The 17,417-nt window shown below is 38.6% G+C and overlaps 1 long non-coding RNA gene across 1 annotated transcript; it reads left to right on the top strand.

Moving 5' to 3' along the window:
• Positions 1 to 1,672: 1,672 nt before the first annotated feature.
• On the top strand, positions 1,673 to 17,152 carry LOC110681375. Its single transcript, XR_002503182.1, has 2 exons — positions 1,673 to 1,712; positions 17,048 to 17,152. It is a non-coding gene; the product is annotated as an uncharacterized LOC110681375 (long non-coding RNA).
• The last annotated feature ends 265 nt before the right edge of the window (positions 17,153 to 17,417 follow it).

The following is a 17,417-nucleotide window of genomic DNA, read 5'->3' as shown; positions in this document are numbered from 1 at the left end:
CTATTTCATAACACCAAAACAGCCGTTTGAATTCAAATTCTAGCAAACGTAATGGAACGCTGTAGTTACGTGCCAATTCGAACCTTACAAAATGCACATTTTTCGAATCAGCATGTAATACTATAATCGAACAATAACATTCTGATCAAACGCCCTAATATATGCAACGTATTTGCAAGCATGATTGCGCAATGCGTGCGCACAGAACGACTAACGCCGAGATCAGGTGGCGCGTTTTTACCCCGCAAAAAATAAAAATGCAGATAAGCAAGCATTTTGTAAAAAATGATTTATATCTCCAGAAAAAGAAAATGGATGGCTGTTTCTACTATTTGGTAGAAAACATGTTTGTCTATGAGATAATGAATAAAAAATGGCTTCTAATAATGTTCTTCATAGCTAAATACGCTTCCTTCCTTAGAGGGCGCGTTTTACCCCCCAGTTACCCTACGAGCAATTTCGCGATAAGATAAAATGATAGGCCATCAATTTCAAAAATCGAAAAAACATTTGTCTTGATTTTTTTGTCAAATTGAAAGCTTAAGTTCAAATCTGTTCTTTTTCGAAACGAATTTAAACTTCCATAAACTGTCCCTATTCGCATAACTATCCCATGTTCATAGGAAATCGCATAGAACATGTGACAATTATGCGAATTGGGCAGTAAACCTCATGCGTCAAATAATACTAAACGGTTGGTACTTGTCCGATTAGACAGCGACAACCCCTCCGTTCGGGTAGAGCGCCTACCTACGCTAAGTGGCAAAATTAATATATTTGACTACTGACCAAAACTCGCTCTACGTGACGCTAGCACACGGAAAAAAGTGCACAATTCAATCGGAGTCGATTTAGCACTGGTGATTCGTTTTATCGCTCGAAATTTCCTACCAGTGCCACCGAACACGCGGCGACTGTTTAATGTAATTTTCCACTTTATAACTGTTTTTATTAATACATAATATTGATTTATCAACTGGATGGGGTCTCGTCCACCCTGATCAGCCATCGACCGACCAGCTCAATGGAGACGAACATTTTTGCATATTCCCTACTTTCCGTCCCATCTCTCGTTAGCCAGAAAAAAATCGCGGCCTACTGACGACGACGACGATGATGAACGGGTCCCCGGGTCTAGTTTACCTCCGGCGACAGTGCCAACTAGACGCGCTTATAAATCACTTGCCCAGCGCCACTTCTGGCTTTAGTTCTGATAACCCGGAGCAAAAGCAATCGCCTTCGTCGGCTTGTTTTTGTCTTCGTCTTCGTCCCTATAATTTGTCGTGTGCGCCTACTTCTGTTTTTCGGGATCTTCTCAGTTTCCATTATCGTCACCATCGTCGTGCATTCGGTTGGTTGCTTTGTTTTGGGGTGGCGTGGCGTGGCGCTTCAGTAAACCGACAAACAGCTGTTCTTCCAAGACAGAGAATTTCTTCTCCCTCTCCATCGAGACAGTCAGTCAGTCAAGGTTGAGAGGAGTCAAGTGCATTCCGTGCCGACCCGCGCAGTTCGCTTGTTGGCTTTTGGTAAGGTCAAGGTTTTTCCCACGACGAGGGCCGACGGTCGATACGATTTAACACATCGCGTGGAAAATTCGTGGACTGCAGTACGATTTTGTTGTGCGAGGAATTTCAAGTGCGAAAAAGTGAAAGGTTGGGAATTTTCCGGCGAAAACGCATCGTGACGTTGTGAGGGTTGCATAACTTCCGGATGTGAGGCATTCGAGATGGAGCGTGAGGCGGATGGAAATATAGGCAACGTCACAGTGTTTCAAATCGTCGATTTTACGATCTAAATGGAATAACTTGAAAGCTTGTTGTTTCTAGATATTTGGTGTTTTTTGAAGAACCTAAAAGGATATAAAAGGAGCTTAAGGTGATCAATCCATCTAAAAGTGCGATGAAAGAATTATTTTTACGAAAACTATAATATGATATTTTGTGTCCTCGGCAAAAGTTCTAGAGTATTGTGATTGTAATTTGTCAAAAGACACGAAATTTCCTATGTAGAGTAAGGTGGGGCAATAGTTTCGACCTTAGTAAAATAATCAAGACCATTCTAGTTCGGGATGTATAGGGTTATAGAACACAAAACCAGTTCGAATGCGATCCAAAGGTCCATCGAGGTAGCCATGAACAACCAATCTTTTCCTAGAGGAACTTTCCGGAAGAACTCTAAGAAATATTTCTAGAAGACCTCCCAACAAAACATCCGGGATAACACTTAGTGCAACATCCGGAGAAATTTCCAGAGAAGCTTCTACAGGAGATTCTGAAGGACTTGTAGAGGAACTTTCCGATGAACTCCTGCGGAATTTTCCGGTTCAAATCCTAACGGGACTACTGGAACTACTCTAACGGAAACTTCTGGAGTAACTCCTAGTGGATTTCCAGAGGACCTCCTAGTGGAACTTCCGAAGTAAATCTTGGGGAAACTTGTGGAAGAACTTCTAGAGGATCTTCCGAAACACCCATAAGCAATCTTGCGGAGGAACATTGAGGATAACTTGCGAAGGAATTTCCAGGGGAACTCCCAGAACTGGGGAAATTTCGGAATGAACTCTTAAGGGAAGTTCTGGAGGAACTCCTGGAAAAGAAACTTCCGAAAGAACTCCTTGGTAAACTTCTGGAGGAACTGAAAGTTAACTTCCGGATGAATCAAAGAAATTTTCGATGAAAATTCTGGAGGTGTTCCTAGATAACCTTCTATATGAACTCCTAGGAAAACTTCCTAGGGAATTCCGGAATAAATCTTAAACGTAATTTCTGATGATTTTTTACAGGAACTTCGCGAAGAACTTCTGCAAAATGAATAAAAGGAACTCCTACATGAACTCTTGCAGTATCTTCTGGAGAAACTCCTACAAGAACTTCCGGAGGAAATTCTACAGGAACATCCGCAAGAACTTCTACAAGACTTCCGGATGAACTCGTCATAAACCTTCAGGAGGAACTTCAAGGTGAATTTCTGGAAGGAATCCTAGAGGAACTTCCGGAAGAACTCCAAGAAAATTTTCTGGAAGACATTCCAAAAGATCTGCCGGAAGAACTCCTAGTGCAACATCCGCAGAAACATTCAGAGAAACTTCTGCAGGAGCTTCTGTAGGAACCCGTAGAGGAACTTTCGGATGAACTCCCAGCGGAATTTCCGATTGAAATCCTAACGGAACTTCTCTTAGGGAAACTTCTAGAGGATCTTCCGAAACACTCATAAGCATCTTGCGGAGAAACAATTTCCAGGGGAACAACAGAACTGGGAAAACTTCTAAAGGAACTCTTTCCAGAATTAATTCTTACGGGAACTTTCGGAGAAACTCCTAGCGAAATTTACGGAGTAACTCGTCGAGAAGAAATTTCCGGAAGTACTCCTTGGTGAACTTCTGGAGTAACTCAAGGGTAACTCGTCGCGGAACTTAAAGAAATTTCCGATTAAACTTCCACAAGAACTTCTGGAGTCCCTAGAGGAGCTTCCGGATGAATGCCGGAAGAAATCGTAGACGAGCTTTCTGATGAATTGCTACAGGAACTTCGGGAAAAATTTCTGCAGTAGGAAGAAAGGGAACTCCTCCATGAACTTCTGAAAGGAACTCTTACAGGAACTTCCGGGGAAACTCCTCAGGGAACTTCCGGAGGAAATTCTACAGAAACATACGGGAGAGCTTCAGGAGGAAATTTTACTAAACATTCTAGAAGAACTTCTATGCAAATTTTCTGGAAGGAAATCTTAGAGGAACTTCCGGAAGAACTCCAAGAAAAATTTCTAGAAGGCCTCCCAAAGGAACTTCCGGATGAACATCTAATCCAACTTCAGGAGAATCTTTCAGAGAAGCATGTACAGTAGCTTCTGAAGGAACCCGTAGACCAACATTCGGAGCAACTCCTAGTGGAATTCCTGTTGAAATCCTAACGGAACTTCTAGCAGTACTCTTAGGGAAACTTCTGGAGGAACTACTAGCGGATTTCCGTAGGACCTCCTAGTAGAACTTCCTATGTAATTCTTGGGGAAACTTGTGGAAGAAATTCTAGAGGATCTTCCGAACAACTCTTAAGCAATCTTGCGGGGGAACATTCAGGGGAATTTATGGAGGAATTTGCAGCAGAACTTCTGAATTGAAGAAACTCTCGGAATGAACTCTCGGAAATTTCGGAATGAATGCTTGAAAGAACTTCTGGAGGAATTATTAGCGAAACTTTCGGAGTAACTCCTGAGAAGAAACTTTTGGAAGAACTCTTTGGTGAACTTCTGGAGGAATTCCCGAAGAAATCGTAGGTCGCTTCCGGAGGAAACTCTTACAGGAACTTCCGGATGAACTCTTTCAAGAACTTCCAGAGAAACTCCTACGGGAACTTCTGAAGAAACTCCACAGGAACTTCCGGAGGAAATTCTGCAGGAACTTCCAGAGAAACTTCTAGAAGAACTCCTAGTGCAACATCTGGAGAAACTTCCAGAGAAACTTCTACAGGTGCTTCTGAAGGAACCCGTAGAGGAACTTTCAGATGAACTCTTAGCGAAATTTTTGGTTGAAACCCTAACGGAACTTCTGGAAGTACTCTCTGGAAGAACTCCTAGTGAATTTCCGGAAAGACCTCCAACTGGAACTTCCGAAGTCAATCCTGGGGAAACTTGTGGAAGAACTTCTAGAGGATCTTCCGAAACACTCATAAGCAATCTTGTGGTAGTACATGTTGGAGGAATTTACGGAGGAATTTCTGGAGGTGTTCCTAGAGGATCTTCTATAGGAACTCCTAGGGAAACTTGAGAATGAGCATGAGCATAGATGACCGTACAATTCGCAGTTGCTACTCCGTGATTGACCAGAACAATCGAAGTTGCACAGGGATTTTATGAATGGGGATTGGGATTAGCTTACCATTCTTCAATGTGCACAAATCGAGAGCTCCAATTTTAAAAGTCAATAACGGCGCCGGCCACGTCCTTACAGTCATCGGGGAAGGAAAGGAATATTAGTTAGACAACCGTTGTTACTAGAGACCGAGTATACCTCTGCATCTCCACAGTTGTCATGGAAAGGATAGTGGGATAAGATAAAGATCTGGGAGTCACCAATGGTTGGTGATGCGATCCATGATATAATCACGACTAATCGGATTCGCGACATAATTCGATGAACGCATTGTAGCCCGAACAAGTGTTCATCACTCGCCCACGCAAGAGCAAACGACTCGATCAATAGGTCAAACACTACTAACGATCCGCGGCGCTTTTCCATTTCACTACTCGACGTACGCTCGATATGTCTTATCCCGCCCTCGTCACCTGCCCCCGTAGGAGCCAGCGTCAAGGTCGAAATATCAAACAGAACTCTATAGGAACTCCTAGGGAAACTTCTGAAAGAACTCGTAGAGGAGCTTCCGGAGGAATTTCTTGAGGAACTTCAGGAAGAACTTTGACAGGAACTTCGGAGGCCTTCTAGAGGCCTTGCCGGAACTTACAAAATCCGGAGGTGGTTTTGGGATAAATTGTACAGTAACTTAAAAAAAACTCCTGGGGAACCTCCCTAAGATTATCTAGAGGAACTTCCAGAAGAACTTTGAGAGGAACTTCCAGAAGAAATCCTCAGAGAAACTTCCAGAAAAGTCCCTGGGGAACTTTCCTAGAAGGGGCTTCCGGAGGAATTCCTAGAAGAACTTCTGGAAGAATTTTGAAAGGAACTTTCAGAAGAAATTCTCAGAGAAACTTGTGGAAGAATCTCTAGAGGAATTGCCGAAAGAGCTCCAAGGGAAACCTCCAGAAAATTCCGGAGGAAGTTTTGCGATAAATTCTACAGTAATTTCCATATAAACTCCTGGGTAATCTCTCTGGGATCACCTAGAGGATCTTCCGGAGAAACCGCCGAAAGAAATCCGAGAAACTTCCGGATGAACTTTTGGAAAAGCTTCTAGAGGAATTTTCGGGTGAACTGCTACAGGAAATTTTCGAAGAACTCCTGTAATAACTTCCGAAGAAACTCCTGCAGGAACTTCCGGAGAAACTCCTACCCGAAGAACTCCTCGGGGACCTTAACAAAAATCCTAAAGAAACTTCCGGAGAGCTCCAAGAGAAACTTTCGAACAGCTTGTAGAAAAACTCCCGGAAAACTCCTAGTGGAACTTACGGAAGAACTTCTTGAAGAACTTCAAGATGAACCTCTAATGGAACTTCCGGAGGAAATATTAGAGGATCTTCTGAAATAAGTTGTAACGGAACTTACGGAAAAACTCCTAAAACTTCTAGTGCAAAGGACTTCCTACAGAAGCTTCTAGAGGAATTTTCGGATAAACTCCTAGAGGAACTTCTTGAGGAGCTCCTGAAAGGATTTCCGGAGGAACTACCTAAGGAGCCCTAGGTTAATTTTCGGAGGAATTACCAAAAGTTTGGGCATATTATTCTACATAAGTAGAAGAACACCTTACAACTGGAACCTAGAACATTGTTAGTATTTGAAGAACCATTTGTTTCGTCCTCAGTTTTGTAACCATGTGAGTACAACAGGTTCATCTAAAAACTTCCTGAAATAAATGCCTTCAATCTACTGATATGATAAGCAATCTTTTGATGGTATGGATAAGTACCAATGATCCTCCAAGGACTCAACGGCATACAGGCTTAAGGATCTACAAGCCTAAGCAGTTGCGTATTATTGATTATTAATAATGACATAGACTATTAACCCTTCATACAACTAAACGGAGTATTGAATTGATTTCTCCAAGAGCTCCAAGAGAAACTTTCGAACAGCTTCTAGAAGAACTCCCGGAAAACTCCTAGTGGAACTTACGGAAGAACTTCTTGAAGAACTTCAAGATGAACCTCTAATGGAACTTCCGGAGGAAATATTAAAGGATCTTCTGAAATAAGTTGTAACGGAACTTACCGAAAAACTCCTAAAACTTCTAGTGCACCGTCCAGAGATTCTTCCAAAGGAATTCCTACAGAAGCTTCTAGAGGAATTTTCCGATAAACTCCTAGAGGAACTTCTCGAGGAGCTCTTGAAAGCATTTCCGGAGGAACTACCTAAGGAGCCCTAGGTTAATTTTCGGAGGATTTACCAAGAGTTTGGGCATATTATTCTACATAAGTAGAAGAACACCTTACAACTGGAACCTAGAACAATGTTGGTATTTGAAGAATCATTTGTTTCGTCCTCAGTTTTGTAACCATGTGGGTACAACAGGTTCATCTAAAAACTTCCTGGAATAAATGCCTTCAATCTACTGATATGATAAGCAATCTTTTGATGGTATGAATAAGTAACAATGTTCTTGGTCCTCCAAGTACTCAACGGGATACAGGCTTAAGGATCTACAAGCCTAAACAGTTGCGTATTATTGATTAACCCTTCATACAACTAAACGGAATATTAAATTGATTTCTACGGATGTTCTTGGTCCTCCAAGGACTCCAATGAATATAGGCCTCAGGATCTAAGCGTAACCAATGGCCTATTGATAGGTTTTGATTATGACACAGACTTTTAGCCATTCACATGAGTAAACGGAGAATAGTTTCGATTCATACCGATGTTCTTGGTCCTACAAGGACTCCGTGGGGTACAGATCTTGAGCTCTACCTATACCGTGCTGCATTGAATTGCCGGACTCTGCCTAAGCAGTTGAATATTCATCGTTTTGAAGTATGGCATACAAACCTTACACCTTGGTATAAGTACACTGTCTTTTACGTAGATCCTATGATCTATGTTCCAGGATATTATTGGATGAAAAAAGTGCCCTCTGAACTTAACAATGTATTCAGCTTATTAACAAGAGTTTACTGGACGTGTACCGCTTATCAAACAATCAGTTGTTACGCTGGTAGACCTTGTAGATCTTATAGACTGTCTTTCCGCAAGTTCTTGGATGACTAAGAACTTCTGATGTATTCGTGAAGATTCTCAGTTATAACATTTCTGAGCATGTAACAAACTCAAAATTCTTCAATGTGTAACAAACTATGCTCGTTAATTTGAAGTATTATATATCAGGAATAATATGTTACAAAAATTCAACCGGTGTTAAACGGTTTCTCGCAGAGTTAGCTTAGGCCTCCAATATACTTATAAGTTTGTACCGGTGTCCGGCCATTTGGTCGAATGCTGTTTGGCCGAATGCCGTTTGGCCGAATGCCGTTTGGCCGAACGCCATTTGGCCGAACGGGTCATTTGGCCGAATGCCGTTTGGCCGAATTACGAACAAAAATATCTATTTTTTCAATACTGATGTGTAGCATTTATAAATGCGGCCAAATAACTGATCAACTAATTATTTGTTGATCTTTGCGATGAGGCCGGATGTCATGTTAACAACGGTGTGTAAGGGTTTAAAGTTTTTTTATATTTTCATCAGAAATTTTCCCTTTTTTCAAACATAGCCTTTTCTTTATATTTGTACTAGTTTAATTATTATTGGCAATAATTTAGCTCATATTTTCAAAGGGATTTTTACCTTCTTTATATCATCGGCAGTTCTTTTTTGTTATAATGATATAACAATTATTTGCGTTACACTTACTTAAAATTTTTAAGAGATTTTTCCTTCTTTTGATCATATGCTGTTCTTTCATATTTGAATATTTTTCATAGTTATTGGAATTAAGTGTTATAACGTTCCTGAAGAGTTCTATTAAAAACATATAATTTTCAGCACAAGGGATAACTTAGGTGAGATGTCTTTTTTCACCAAGACTAATATTACAAAGTGTTAACTGAAATCTGCGCCGTTTATTGCGTATATCAGTAAACCGGACGACTCGGTAAATACTTACGTCAAATTAGCTTACTGTTTCCCTGCTGTGGAGAAGAAACCAAACTTGTGGTTGTTAAAAATTAATTAATTTACTTAGTACGATCAGAATGATTGAAGCAAACTGATGCTACAGAAGGACGAATAAGTCGTGAACCGTTTTAGTAACTGACAAAAGCTGCAATGCGAAAACCTGCTGCAGCTATGGTGGCAAAATGCTGGCAGTTATTTCCGCTAGAAAAGAAGTGAATAATTGCTTACATCTAGGATGTTCCTCTAAACTGTTCTTTGAAATTCAGCTTTAAAATTAATTACAAAATACATGCTAATTGTAGTTCACTATTTTTTTTTTCAAATTCGGCCAAACGGCATTCGTCCAAATGACATTCGGCCAAATGGCGTTCGGCCAAACGGCGTTCGGCCAAATGACCCGGAACCGTTTGTACCTCAAATCCTAAATACCATCAGTGCACCAGTTTCCGCTCATGTTCCAGTAGCCCGCTCACACTGAAAAAAGATAAGTTTACACAACGTAAATTTGAAAACTTTGGCCGCTATACAATTCAAATCGACAAATAGAATCATACTGTGGACATTTCTTTGTGTATTTACTCAAATTTCCTTACTTTTTGTACTCGTGAGCGGGCTACTGGAACATGAGCGGATACTGGTACGTTGACGGTAGTCAGCAAAAAAATATTTTGGATAATATTGCGAAATAGACCCTATGCAATTCACAGACCGTCAAAAATAATTGGGATGACATTGGGTTATTTCTTTTTGGATAATCTCGGTCATCCTGAAACTACCCTGAAGATATGGCCTTCAAGATCTAGATATTCTACTGTAAATTCTATTAACTCAACGCATGCAGACATCCGTTGATAGCCATAGTAGGGAGCCGGATCCTATTCTTGGCACTTTTGATTCACTAGGGCAGTGGGTTTTTGTGAAAGCTACAGAGTATTTTTAACCACCATATGCGTAGTACGGCAGCGCAGTAAGATGCAAAGTTTCAGACAATTCGGCCGAGAAAAACCCCCTAAGTCAAATTTAATCATGGAAGTGCCCAAGTGGTTTTGCACCCTATCTCGAAATAAAGCAAATAGACGCTTAATGAGCTAGTTAGCCATTTAGACTACTAAGGGGAACTTTAGTTTAGGGCTTGTTCATTATCAATACATTCACTCCGTGCAAAAGTTTGGGTTCATCCCCTTAAAAACATACAAAAGTGTTCTGTCCACAACTCTGTGATTACACATCCAACTGAAACTCTATGGCGCATTTCAATATCAATAACACTTACTATGAACCTGAGACGAGACTCGCGGAGACGGTCTTCTTTTTCTGCGATTGCTAAGTTTTTTTCTTATTCCACTCAGTATATCAATATTGCGCAAGCCGTTCAAGCTCTCACATGGTCATCTCAGCAAAACACTTTTGAGTTTGCATCACACCGAAGCATAAACGGCATTTTTAGTGAAATTTAATGCCATTTAATTCTTGTGTTTAGATTTATCAGCATCTTTGCAAAAACTGCTTCGCTGACTGAGGTTTTTTTTATAATAGTTTATTTTGAATACAATACTTTTCACTTTTTCAGCCATAAAAACGACGGGCTGAATTTGACGTTTCGTGACAGCGGAATCTGGGCTGCATATGACGTTGATATTTTTCCTCTTCGCGAGTCTCTCTCAGCTATGAACCATCTAGGGGCTTTCCTTAGCCGAGTGGTTAGAGTCCGCGGCTACAAAGCAAAGCCATGCTGAAGGTGTCTGGGTTCCAATCCCGGTCGGTCCAGGATCTTTTCGTAAAGGAAATTTCCTTGACTTCCCTGGGCATAGACATTGGCGTAGGAACAAGGGGGGCCAAGGGGGCCTGACCCCCTCCAGAATCATCCAGTAACACCCCCCCCCAGAATTTTTGATGATAAAAAAAAAACAATTTAACATGAAGCAAAATCTTCTGAATCAATATACATGACTCTTGTAATTGCCAAAAATCTCTTTAGTAGTTACTTTATTTAAGAGAAAATCTCGCTTGTCTTATACAGCATCAGCGTGGCGTTCTGGCTTCGGTGAAACGCGCGACAACCGAAAGCATAACCCCTCTACTAGCAGATTCATTTTGTACGGTAAAAATATTCAAATAGCGATAACTCTTTCGTTTCTCGATATTTTCGCACCATTCTTTTTTAAGTTCTCAAAAACTCTTCTAGTTTTAGAATCTGTGTTAACATTAATCATTGGTCATCTGGATCTGGAGGTATTCAAAAATTGCTTAAGGTCCGACGCGTAGCTATAACCCACGTAAATTTCTCAGGCTACAGTATTTTTATCGTATTCGGAGATTCACAGCTCGGCAGAACACTAGGAGGAAATTCCGGTTCCAACCCCTATCACTCGCTTATGTTGAATCCTAGACCATCACTCACTCACCCTCCTTCCCATCCATATATACTTTATCTATGAGGCGTCGGTGAGTCGCTGACCTCTTGCTAAGTAGATAACATATCATCATTATCCTTTCGTATCCCAGTAACGGAAAAGATGGGCGTGGCCAGCAATGGAAGTTCTCATGTCTTCTCAACTCTGAACTCTGATTGGATGGCTATTCACTCTAAAATAGCCCTTCATAAGCAATCGGAATACGATTGAGAAAGCAAAAACATGAAAGCTTTCAGTATGCGATTTATGAATTACTTCATTACTATGCAACGCAACGTATTCGGATACTCACTGTTCGGAACAATATATTAATTCCTTCAAAAAATCATTGACTCTATCATATCTAATACTGAGATACTTCGCTTAAAGTTCTAATAAAAATTCTTCTGCGAAAATGCTTTAAATAGTTTTCAAAAAAAATTTTTTTTAATTCTTCCGATATTTTGCTTTAAATTCTTAGATTATTCAAGAATTGAAAAAAAAAACAAAAAAAGTTTTCGAAGTTTCTCTTGCTTTCGAATCTTCAGAGGAAATTTGATAAAAACCCCAGGAAAACTTTTGCTTTTGAAACTACCCAGACAACCAGAAGTCGCATAAAAGTTCACATAATAACTCGTTTATTCCTACAAATTACATCAAACCCACAAAACACGGTGGATAAAATCGTCAGATTGATGAGTTTCCTCGCATAGAAAGGTTTTTTTTTCTGAGTTCATTTGTACAATTTGTTTCGTCCCGTACACTCGTGCAAGGTAAATCGAATCAATCCGTAGCAGCTGTCAAATCAACATTTGTTATCATAAATTAAGTCGCATAAGATCACAGGTTAGTTCGGTAGAAAATTTATACACTCGCATTGTATGCTATTATTCATCACATAATAATTCTACGTACAAAAGTGGAGGCGATATGCGTGCATATATTATGTGATGAATAATAACATACAATGCGAGTGTATAAATATCCTACCGAACTGACCAGTGATTTTATGCGACTTAACTTATGATAACAAATGTTGATTTGACAGCTGCTACGGATTGATTCGACAATTTCGAAATCAAATTCCGGATAATCGAGTCTAAAATTCCGGATAATCGAATCCCGGATAATCGAAACCCCGGATAATCGAGTCCGACCTGTATTAAGATATTCATAAAGAAATTTGTATTGATCTTCCGTAAAACACTTCTCTAGAAATAATTCCACCAATTATTGTCAGAATCCATATTCTTGGTGTAAATTTTTGTGCGATACAAGGGCGGAATTTCTAAAGACTTTCTGGCTTTCTAGAAAACCAGAGGTCGAGGAAGGATAGATTTCAAATATAATTTCTAAGGAAGATTGTGATAGAACTACTTGAGAAATTTGTTTTATTTGTAAATTTATTGGAGAGGTAATCCTGTAATTTACCTCTAGAGAAAAGATCATAAATTATCTTTCATTGTATCATTGCCCATCTATTGTTCTACCTGCTTCTACATTTTTTTGTTTCTTCTTCCTTCACATGACGCTTTGAGGAACATTGAACATTGAAGCAACATTTTCAAAAATCTAAAAAAAAAGGTAAATTATAGAAGTTTCAGAAAATTTCAGATTGGTTTCTCATTTCTGAAAGTCCATAAGGAATTCCTCAACAAATTTTCAAAGTAATGCAAAAGTTTCCCCAAAGATTTAAATTTACCAAAATCAGACATTACGAATATATACCACAATCTTCGGAAATTTTCTTAAAAAAAATACCGACAATATTTTCGCGTTAATTTTCTATGGTACTGAAAAATTATCGATAATAGAAAAAATTGTTTGGAACTTCTAAAGATAGGAAAAATAAGTTTTTTCTGTAGAATTTTGATGTACATTATATTCACCAAAGTATCATGAAACTTCTGAATTCATACAAAATATTATCTATGATTTCAGTAAAAATTACATCCGTTTCAACACTAATAATCTATTATTGTGAAAACTAAGAAAAAGAACAAGATTTTTTGTAGTAAATCCTGCAAGCACCATTTAAGCTTTTCTGTGAGGTACATTGTCAACAAGTTTCAGAAATTCTACTATTCAATTCCAGAATTTTATGACAAACCTAATTTTATTTATTGTAAGTGTTTCTCTAGAAATCTGATAGGTATGGAGTGATTCATAGAGGAATTTGTACAGCAATTCCTAAAAATATTGAGATATTCCTGGAGTAGTTTTTGAACCAAAAAAATGTTATTTATGAGAGAATCCTGAGATAACCATTCGAAAATAAATTGAGTTATTTCTCGAACCTGGAAGAATTCTTGATGTAACTTCTGCAGATTTTTTTTTGAGAAGTGAAAGTATAAATTGCAACAATTTAGTAATTATGATCAAAAAATCATTCAAAAAATTCCCTGAAGAATCGTTAGTGCAGTTTAAAGAAAAAAATGTCTTTGAAAATACTTTGATGAATATCTGGTAAACTTTTCGGGAGACAATAATATAATTCTCTTAGAAATCCCTGAACATATTACTAGTATTTTCGCGTACGAGTTTTAGAAAGATCAATTAAACGTATTCCGCTAGGAACTTTAGAGAATTGTTAAAATTCTTTAAACATTTCTTAGTTAGGAATTTTTGGAAAAATAAAATTTTCGAGAGAGTTTTGAAGAAATGAGGGATTTAGAAAAAAATCTAAAAAGAAATTATCTGTGAAAAAAAAATGCAGATAGATCTGCGGAGAACTTCTTTGAGAAATCATGAATGCGATTTTCCCAATTGAATATTTTTTATTTGCTTATGATCTTTTTGTGGAATATTACGAGCAATTCTTAGAATAACTCCTGGAAGAATAATTTACTTTTTTTGTAGGAAGTTTGGATATTTTTGCTGCGATTTTTTTCAAACAATCCTGTAGAGAATCTTTAGGCAGAACATCAAAAGCAAAGTTGGAAAAACTGTTGGAGAACTCTCTAAATAATTCGTGGAATGAATCCTTGGTTGGTGATCTCGAAAACAATTTTGGTAAGAGTCCTACAATTTTTTGTACTATTTTTTTTTTGAAGAAATCCTCAGTAATTCCTGAAAATCCTAAACAAATTATCAATGAACAACTTGAGGATACTTTAAACTAACAAATGAGATTGATATGTAATATGTACGTAAAGGACCGTCTAGGAAAAATGATTAAAAGAATTTCTAAAGCATTGACTGACAGAACCCTTCAAAAGATTTTTAAGCAATTCGATAAAGATTTTTTGAGAAACTTTCTGGTGAGATCAGAAAGTCATAGCATGATTTTCCGTGGGAATCCCTGACGAACTCAGTGAAAACTGGTAAAGGAGTTTTTGAAGAAGGCACAGAAAAGTACGTACATAATTCATAAATTCCTGTAAGAGTTTTAGGAGGAATCTTTTCAAAGCACATGGTTGAATACCTGAAAAAATCGTGAAAGAATCACAAAGAACATTCTTGTCAGTTTTTTTCTTTTGCTAGAACTATTGAAGGATTTTCGACTGAAATGAATCTTTTCGATAGCGAAAATTGAAATTTACCATGACCCCACAGTTATGGATCAAATAGTGTGGAGTCCAACCTATAAAATTCAATAAAACGACATGGAAAGCGTAACATTGTAATTTATATGCACGAATTGAATCGTTTCAAATTGGAACTTCGGTTAGCAGACTGTTTTGAGTGCTATATTTACATAGGATTGCATAAAAATTAAAAATTGTATCGGTTTCTGAAAACCATATTATGGATCAATATTCATATTATGGATCAAATTGTGACATATTACGGATCAGTGCGCAAAATCAAGCGATTTTTAACTCAATGCATCTGTATTCCATGATTTGGCGAAAGTTATCAATATGTCATATATTACTGCAAAAAATAGTAGTGTTAGAGCTGGAAACAAGGGTAGAATGCCATTTTTGTTGTGATACTGCATTGTAGTTAGTGAGACATGTACTGTTTTCTCTCCACACCAAGTTTTCCACCCATTTTTGTCTGCTAAAAAATGAAATTTACAAACCTTGTTGTTTTATTAGTTTTATCCTTAGTGCTATTGTCTGAAAATGTCAAATCCAATGCTTAAAATGGCAGAAATCTACATTATTTGGAAGTGATCCATAACCGTGGTAAACAATCATTTCCTGGTCCATATTATGGATCACTAGTTAGAAGTGCTAATATTCGGTGTTTAGAATCAACAATCGAGAAAAATGGTTTCCAAAGATGAATTCACACTAAATCGAAACAAATGAGCATGTTGTATTGTATAACATTTGAATTTTACCACCTGTGGGGGCTTATGAATGCTGACGGCACTTCTTACAGAAAACGACCATATAATGGTAGCTGTGTGGTATCAACTGAACATTTGTCAAATACACCGTTATTTAGCGGTTGAATGTTGTGCTTAACATTACAAATGGTAGAAGACAAATAGTATAACATGGGAAAAATATGTTTTAGGTCAACGTTTATGTTTTAAGCGAGTTATCCGATGTTGAACGCCAAACTGATCCGTCACTGTGGGTGATCCGTAACTGTGTGGGCATGGTACAAATATCACTGATAACAATTACACTGAACAACAATACATTAACAAATAAATAAAATCAATGCAAATCTGTTGAAACTACGGAATTTGTGAAAATCTTGATTTTTATGACTTATGTAAACTAGTATTTGCTAGGGCCCCCTAGGCCCCCTCCAGGAAAAAAAATCCTAGCTACGCCAATGGGCATAGAGTATCATCGTACCTGCCACACGATATACGAATGCGAAAATGGCAACTTTGGCAAAGAAAGCTCTCAGTTAATAACTGTGGAAGTGTGCTCATAAGAACACTAAGCTGAGAAGCAGGCTCTGTCCCAGTGAGGACGTAAATGCCAAGAAGAAGAGAAGAAGAAGATGAACCATCAGAATTTGGTCCATAGTAAGTGTTTTATTTATTTTGTAACCTCTGGTCGGAGTTTTGAATGAGAAGATCGTTGAAGTTTTGAGTTACGCCCTTTTTGAAGTGTAACATTTAAAATCACTAATGTTTGAACAGATTAATTAGGCAGTTTTATATCGGTAAGCATGTTCAACTGTTTTTAATGACTCATTGCACTTACATGCCGTCGAAGTATTCCACAACTGACTGATTTTTCTTAGGCTCAAGCGATATAAGGCATTACGGAGCCAATTTCATCATGTAACCAAATTAGTTTTTATACAACAATATAGTTTGGTGAAGCAATGAACTCACGATTCAGATTATTTAACATGCAATTCATGTTGCATATCAAAGCGCAAGTTAAAGACACTGACACGTTAATGCTTCCAGTGGACGATTTGCTCTTTGAAGAAAGCACCGCACTCGACAACGGACAAGCATGCAACGCCCAATGGCACGGACGAAAAATGTTCCTGACGAACATTTTTTTGGACTGAACCGGGAATCGAACCCATACCCCTTGACTCGATGCGGCTAAATTCTTGGTAATACTAACCGCACGGACAAGAAGCCCACAAGTTTACGTCAAAGAATACATTCGGACTTGAGTTTTCGATTCGAAGCAATTTTCAATTCTATCAACTCCACTTCCAATTATTTTTTTAATGTTGACATTTCTTTGCAAACAAAACAGTGCTCTCGAAACTTTAACAAATTCGAATCCGTGATTATAGACGAACTCTTGATCCTTCTTTAAAACTTCTTAGAAGATAACAAACATCTTAAGGCAACGTTTTCGAAGTTATTCAATTTTGATCGTGAAACCCCCGATTTAAAACACTGTGCACTGTGAGAATATCGATCGGTGGTTGAAAGTAATTCTATCAAAGTGTGATTAAAACTTCAAAATCAATTTCGGAATCACATCTTTCCGGTTCCAGCCGCGCGCCCGTTCAACCGGAGAGGTCATGGAACAGGTTTGACCAATCGCCGCAATGTAAAATCAAAATTCGAGCCAAGGCCACAGTGCGCGCGTATCAATATACCTACTAAAATGGAACCACTCAAATACTCGTAAAGAATCATCGTCGTCGCCAGAACAAACAACTGAGCCGGGTGATAAACGTGTGTGCACCCCCCGCCCTGTGCGACAATAAATACCGCAGCGCAGATAAGGAGAGCAAATCAAATCACGACGCAACGATGCCTTCGCCATCGTTGGAAAACCATCAAAACAAAGACTGCAGCAGCAGTAGGGCAAACGGTCGCCGGACCATCAGCAGCAGTGGGGCACTGTCCTCGTCGTCGTCC

Source organism: Aedes aegypti, unplaced genomic scaffold (assembly GCF_002204515.2).
Source record: "Aedes aegypti strain LVP_AGWG unplaced genomic scaffold, AaegL5.0 Primary Assembly AGWG_AaegL5_hic_scaff_763_PBJ_arrow, whole genome shotgun sequence".
NCBI classification, from domain to species: Eukaryota; Metazoa; Arthropoda; class Insecta; order Diptera; family Culicidae; genus Aedes; species Aedes aegypti.
The sequence above is the reverse complement of the archived record's forward strand: the minus strand, read 5'-3'. Positions and strand labels throughout refer to the sequence as shown.